General features: G+C 54.3%; 1 protein-coding gene across 1 annotated transcript in view; it reads left to right on the top strand.

Annotated features, from left to right (window-relative positions):
• LOC144686897 (protein lifeguard 3-like) overlaps positions 1-5,000 on the top strand; it is a 59,315-nt gene that overhangs the window by 41,593 nt on the left and 12,722 nt on the right. The window contains exon 3 of the mRNA XM_078552724.1: positions 2,222-2,369. The gene's annotated coding sequence lies outside the window, so the exon portion shown is untranslated. The remainder of the gene's footprint in view (positions 1-2,221; positions 2,370-5,000) is intronic.

The raw sequence follows: 5,000 nt of genomic DNA on the forward strand, positions 1-5,000 counted from the left end.
CAGTACTGAGGGAGGGGCTGCACTGTCAGAGGGTCAGTACTGAGGGAGGGCTGCACTGTCAGAGGGTCAGTACTGAGGGAGGGCTGCACTGTCAGAGGGTCAGTAAGTGAGGGAGTGCCGCACTGTCAGAGGGTCAGTACTGAGGGAGTGCCGCACTGTCAGAGGGTCAGTACTGAGGGAGGGCTGCACTGTCAGAGGGTCAGTACTGAGGGAGGGCTGCACTGTCAGAGGGTCAGTACTGAGGGAGGGCTGCACTGTCAGAGGGTCAGTACTGAGGGAGTGCTGCACTGTCAGAGGGTCAGTACTGAGGGAGTGCTGCACTGTCAGAGGGTCAGTGCTGAGGGAGTGCTGCACTGTCAGAGGGTCAGTACTGAGGGAGTGCCGCACTGTCAGAGGGACAGTACTGAGGGAGTGCCGCACTGTCAGAGGGTCAGTACTGAGGGAGTGCCGCACTGTCAGAGGGTCAGTACTGAGGGAGTGCCGCACTGTCAGAGGGTCAGTACTGAGGGAGTGCCGCACTGTCAGAGGGTCAGTACTGAGGGAGTGCTGCACTGTCAGAGGGTCAGTACTGAGGGAGTGCTGCACTGTCAGAGGGTCAGTACTGAGGGAGTGCTGCACTGTCAGAGGGTCAGTACTGAGGGAGTGCTGCACTGTCAGAGGGTCAGTGCTGAGGGAGTGCTGCACTGTCAGAGGGTCAGTACTGAGGGAGTGCTGCACTGTCAGAGGGTCAGTATGAGGGAGTGTCGCACTGTCTCTTTCCCCTCTCTGCCTCGCCCTCGCCCCCTCTCTGCCTCACCCTCGCCCCCTCTCTGCCTCGCCCTCACCACCTCTCTGCCTCGCCCCCTCTCTGCCTCGCCCTCGCCCCTCTCTGCCTCGCCCTCGCCCCCTCTCTGCCTCGCCCTCGCCCCCTCTCTGCCTCGCCCTCACCCCTCTCTGCCTCGCCCTCGCCCCCTCTCTGCCTCGCCCTCGCCCCCTCTCTGCCTCGCCCCTCGCCCCCTCTCTGCCTCGCCCTCGCCCCCTCTCTGCCTCGCCCTCGCCCCCTCTCTGCCTCGCCCTCGCCCCCTCTCTGCCTCGCCCTCGCCCCCTCTCTGCCTCGCCCTCGCCCCCTCTCTGCCTCGCCCTCGCCCCCTCTCTGCCTCGCCCTCGCCCCCTCTCTGCCTCGCCCTCGCCCCCTCTCTGCCTCCCCTCGCCCCCTCTCTGCCTCCCCCTCGCCCCCTCTCTGCCTCCCCCTCCGCCCCTCTCTGCCTCGCCCCTCGCCCCCTCTCTGCCTCGCCCTCGCCCCCTCTCTGCCTCGCCCTCGCCCCCTCTCTGCCTCGCCCTCGCCCCCTCTCTGCCTCGCCCTCGCCCCTCTCTGCCTCGCCCTCGCCCCCTCTCTGCCTCGCCCTCGCCCCCTCTCTGCCTCGCCCTCGCCCCCTCCTGCCTCCCCCTCGCCCCCTCTCTGCCTCGCCCTCGCCCCCTCTCTGCCTCCCCCTCGCCCCCTCTCTGCCTCGCCCTCGCCCCCTCTCTGCCTCGCCCTCGCCCCCTCTCTGCCTCGCCCTCGCCCCCTCTCTGCCTCGCCCTCGCCCCCTCTCTGCCTCGCCCTCGCCCCCTCTCTGCCCTCGCCCTCGCCCCCTCTCTGCCTCGCCCTCGCCCCCTCTCCCGCCTCGCCCTCGCCCCCTCTCCGCCTCGCCTTCGCCCCCTCTCCGCCTCGCCCTCGCCCCCTCTCGCCCTCGCCCCCTCTCCGCCTCGCCCTCGCCCTCGGCCCCGCTCCGCCTCGCCCTCGGCCCCTCTCTGCCTCACTCTCTTTTTCTCTTTCCACTTCCCACTGTCTCTCCTCCCTTTCTCCATCTTTCTGATTTTCTTTCAATGGGATATGGGGTTTCGCTGGCTGGTCCAGCATTTATTGCCCATCCCTAATTACCCTTGAGAAGGTGGTGGTGAGCTGCCTTTCTGAGCCGCTGCTGTCCATGTGGTGTAGGTACACCCACAGTGCTGTTAGGGAGGGGGAGTTCCATCCTATCCTGTTGAGCTCTATCTCGAGTAGAGCTCACCTTGGTTTTCGCTTGGAGCAGTGACTCAGTGATGTCTGCTGCTGCTGCCATGTTCAAACTCAGCTGTGATACCCTCCAGAGTTGAATAGCCTGTGTTCACTCACACATGAACAAAGGACATTCAGACAAGATGCTCGAGGGCAGCTGGTGCCAATTTTACACCATCTCTTGGTGTATGTCAGGGGCTCCAGGAGGTGGGAGGAGAAAATGATTGTTATATTTTTTAAAGTTTCCTTTTCAGCAATGAGTTTTTATTAAATTGTTTGATTGTTTGTTCTCTCACAGTGCTCCAGTTCAACAGTTTGTACTGACAAACTCCGCAGTTTACTGGTCAGCATAGTAAGTAGCAGATCCACGTCCCATCAATTAAATGTAGCATTTAATCAATTAACTGCGGTATTTACAGTACAAACAGGCTATTCGACCCATCAGGTCTATGCTGGTGCTTATGACAACATTCCATTTCCCTTCCTAATCACTTGCTGTACCTGCAGACTAACTTTTCCTGATTCATGTACCAGGACACCCAGATCCCTCTGTACCAGAGTTCTGCAGTCTCTCTCATGTAAATAATTTGCTGGTTTTCTATTCTTCCTGCAAAAGTGGACTAGTTCACATTTTCCCACGTTATACTCCATCTGTCAAAATTTTGCCCACTCATTTAAATATCCTTTTGTAGCCTCCTTACTTCCTCTTCAAAACTTACTTTCCCACCTACCTCTGCCTCATCGGCAAACTTAGCAACTATACAGTCACTCCCTTCAGCGACGCATTTGATATAAATTAAAAATAGTTGAGGCCCCAGCACTGATCTCTGTGGCAGTCAACATTTTACATCTCGCCAACCCAAAAAAGACATGTTCATCCCTAATCGCCTTTTCCCGTTAGCTAACCAACCCTTTATACCTGCTAATAGATTACGCCTTACACCATAAGCTCTTATTTTTGTGGTAACCTTGATGTGGCACCTCGTCACATGTGTTTTGGAAATCTCGGCACCGCATGTCCACAGGTTCCCCTTTATCCAAATTGCTTGTTACTTCCTCAAAGAATTCCAATAAATTAGTTAAACCTGATTTCACTTGCACAAATCCGTGTTGCCTCTGGTATCATTCCGGTAAAACCTTTCTGCAGCTTCTCCAATGCCTCCTTATCCTCTTTATAATATGGAGACCAGACACAGTAACTCCAAACCTGGTACCAAGGCTCAGTCAGTACACATTAACATAACTTCTCTGCTTTTCAATTCTACTGACTCGAGAAGTGAACCACAATTCCTTTTTTTAATGGCTTTGTTAACTTGTGCTGCTATTATTGGTAAAATTGTGTATTTGTTCCTTTGGATCGATTCTATAATCCCACTGCCCTGCCCTCCCCATATCCCCGTATCAATCCCAAAATAATCACACTCTCCCCCTGTGATGTTTGTGTTTAATGTTTATGTTTTTTTGTAAAAGGACGTTTCAGTTAAGATGAAGTGTTATATAAAAAACCTGACAATAGGGTGTGCAAAATCCTGGATGTGTTGCCCTCTGGTGTAGAATAAGGAATAAAGGAACTTTTTGTTTATTACACAGGAAGTTGGGGGCGTCAGAAGCAGATAGCGGTGTGTGTGTGTGTGTGTGTGTCGGGGGTTTGGGGTGGGTGTGGGGCTAAATATGGAGATCAAATAGCAAGATTGCCACTAATCATTGTGAAAGGGGATCGTCCATCACTTATGGGCAGGAACTGGCTAAAAGAAATTTGGCTGGGCTGGAATAAAATCAGTAAGGTGTATTGCAACCCCATGTTACAGTCCTTGTTAGACAAGCATACTGATGTCTTTGAGTTAATAGACATTGAAGCCAAACTTGTTGTGAAGGCTGAAGCTTCTCCAAGGTTCTTCAAACCACGTTCATTTCCCTACTCAATACGACAGAAAATCGAGCAGGAACTAGAACGATTTAAAAGCTTTCAGATAATTCAACTTTCAGATAATTCAACTTTCAACCATCAGCGCGCGCACACAACCATCAGCGCGCACACACAACCATCAGCGCGCGCACACAACCATCAGTGCACACACACAACCATCAGCGCGCACACACAACCATCAGTGCGCGCACACAACCATCAGCGTGCACACACAACCATCAGCGCGCACACACAACCATCAGCGCGCACACAACCATCAGCGCGCACACACAACCATCAGCGCGCACACACAACCATCAGCGCGCACACACAACCATCAGCGCGCACACACAACCATCAGCGCGCACACACAACCATCAGCGCGCACACAACCATCAGCGCGCACACACAACCATCAGCGCGCACACACAACCATCAGCGCGCACACACAACCATCAGCGCGCGCACACAACCATCAGCGCGCACACACAACCATCAGCGCACACACAACCATCAGCGTGCACACACAATCATCAGCGTGCACACACAACCATCAGCGCGCTCACACAACCATCAGTGCGCTCACACAACCATCAGCGCGCACACAACCATCAGTGCACACACACAACCATCAGCGCCCACACAACCATCAGCACACACACACAACCATCAGCGCACACACACAACCATCAGCGCACACACAAGGCTCCTTTATTCCATTTTCTACTCCACATGGCAATACATCTGGGATTTAGCACACCCTACTCAGGTTTTTTATATAACACTTCGTTGTAACTAAAATGTACTTTTACAAAAAAGCATTAACATCAGACACAAACATCACACCCCACTCTCTCCCATAGCCCTGTATCAATCCCAAACTAATCCCACTGCCCCGCTCTCTCCCATAGCCCTGTATCAATCCCAAACTAATCCCACTGCCCCGCTCTCTCCCATAGCCCCGTATCAATCCCAAACTAAACCCACTGCCCCGCTCTCTCCCCATAGCCCTATATCAATCCCAAACTAATCCCACTGCCCCGCTCTCTCCCCATAGCCCTGTATCAATCCCAAACT

The sequence above is a fragment of the Cetorhinus maximus genome, chromosome 11, assembly GCF_964194155.1.
Source record: "Cetorhinus maximus chromosome 11, sCetMax3.hap1.1, whole genome shotgun sequence".
In the NCBI taxonomy this organism is placed as follows: Eukaryota; Metazoa; Chordata; class Chondrichthyes; order Lamniformes; family Cetorhinidae; genus Cetorhinus; species Cetorhinus maximus.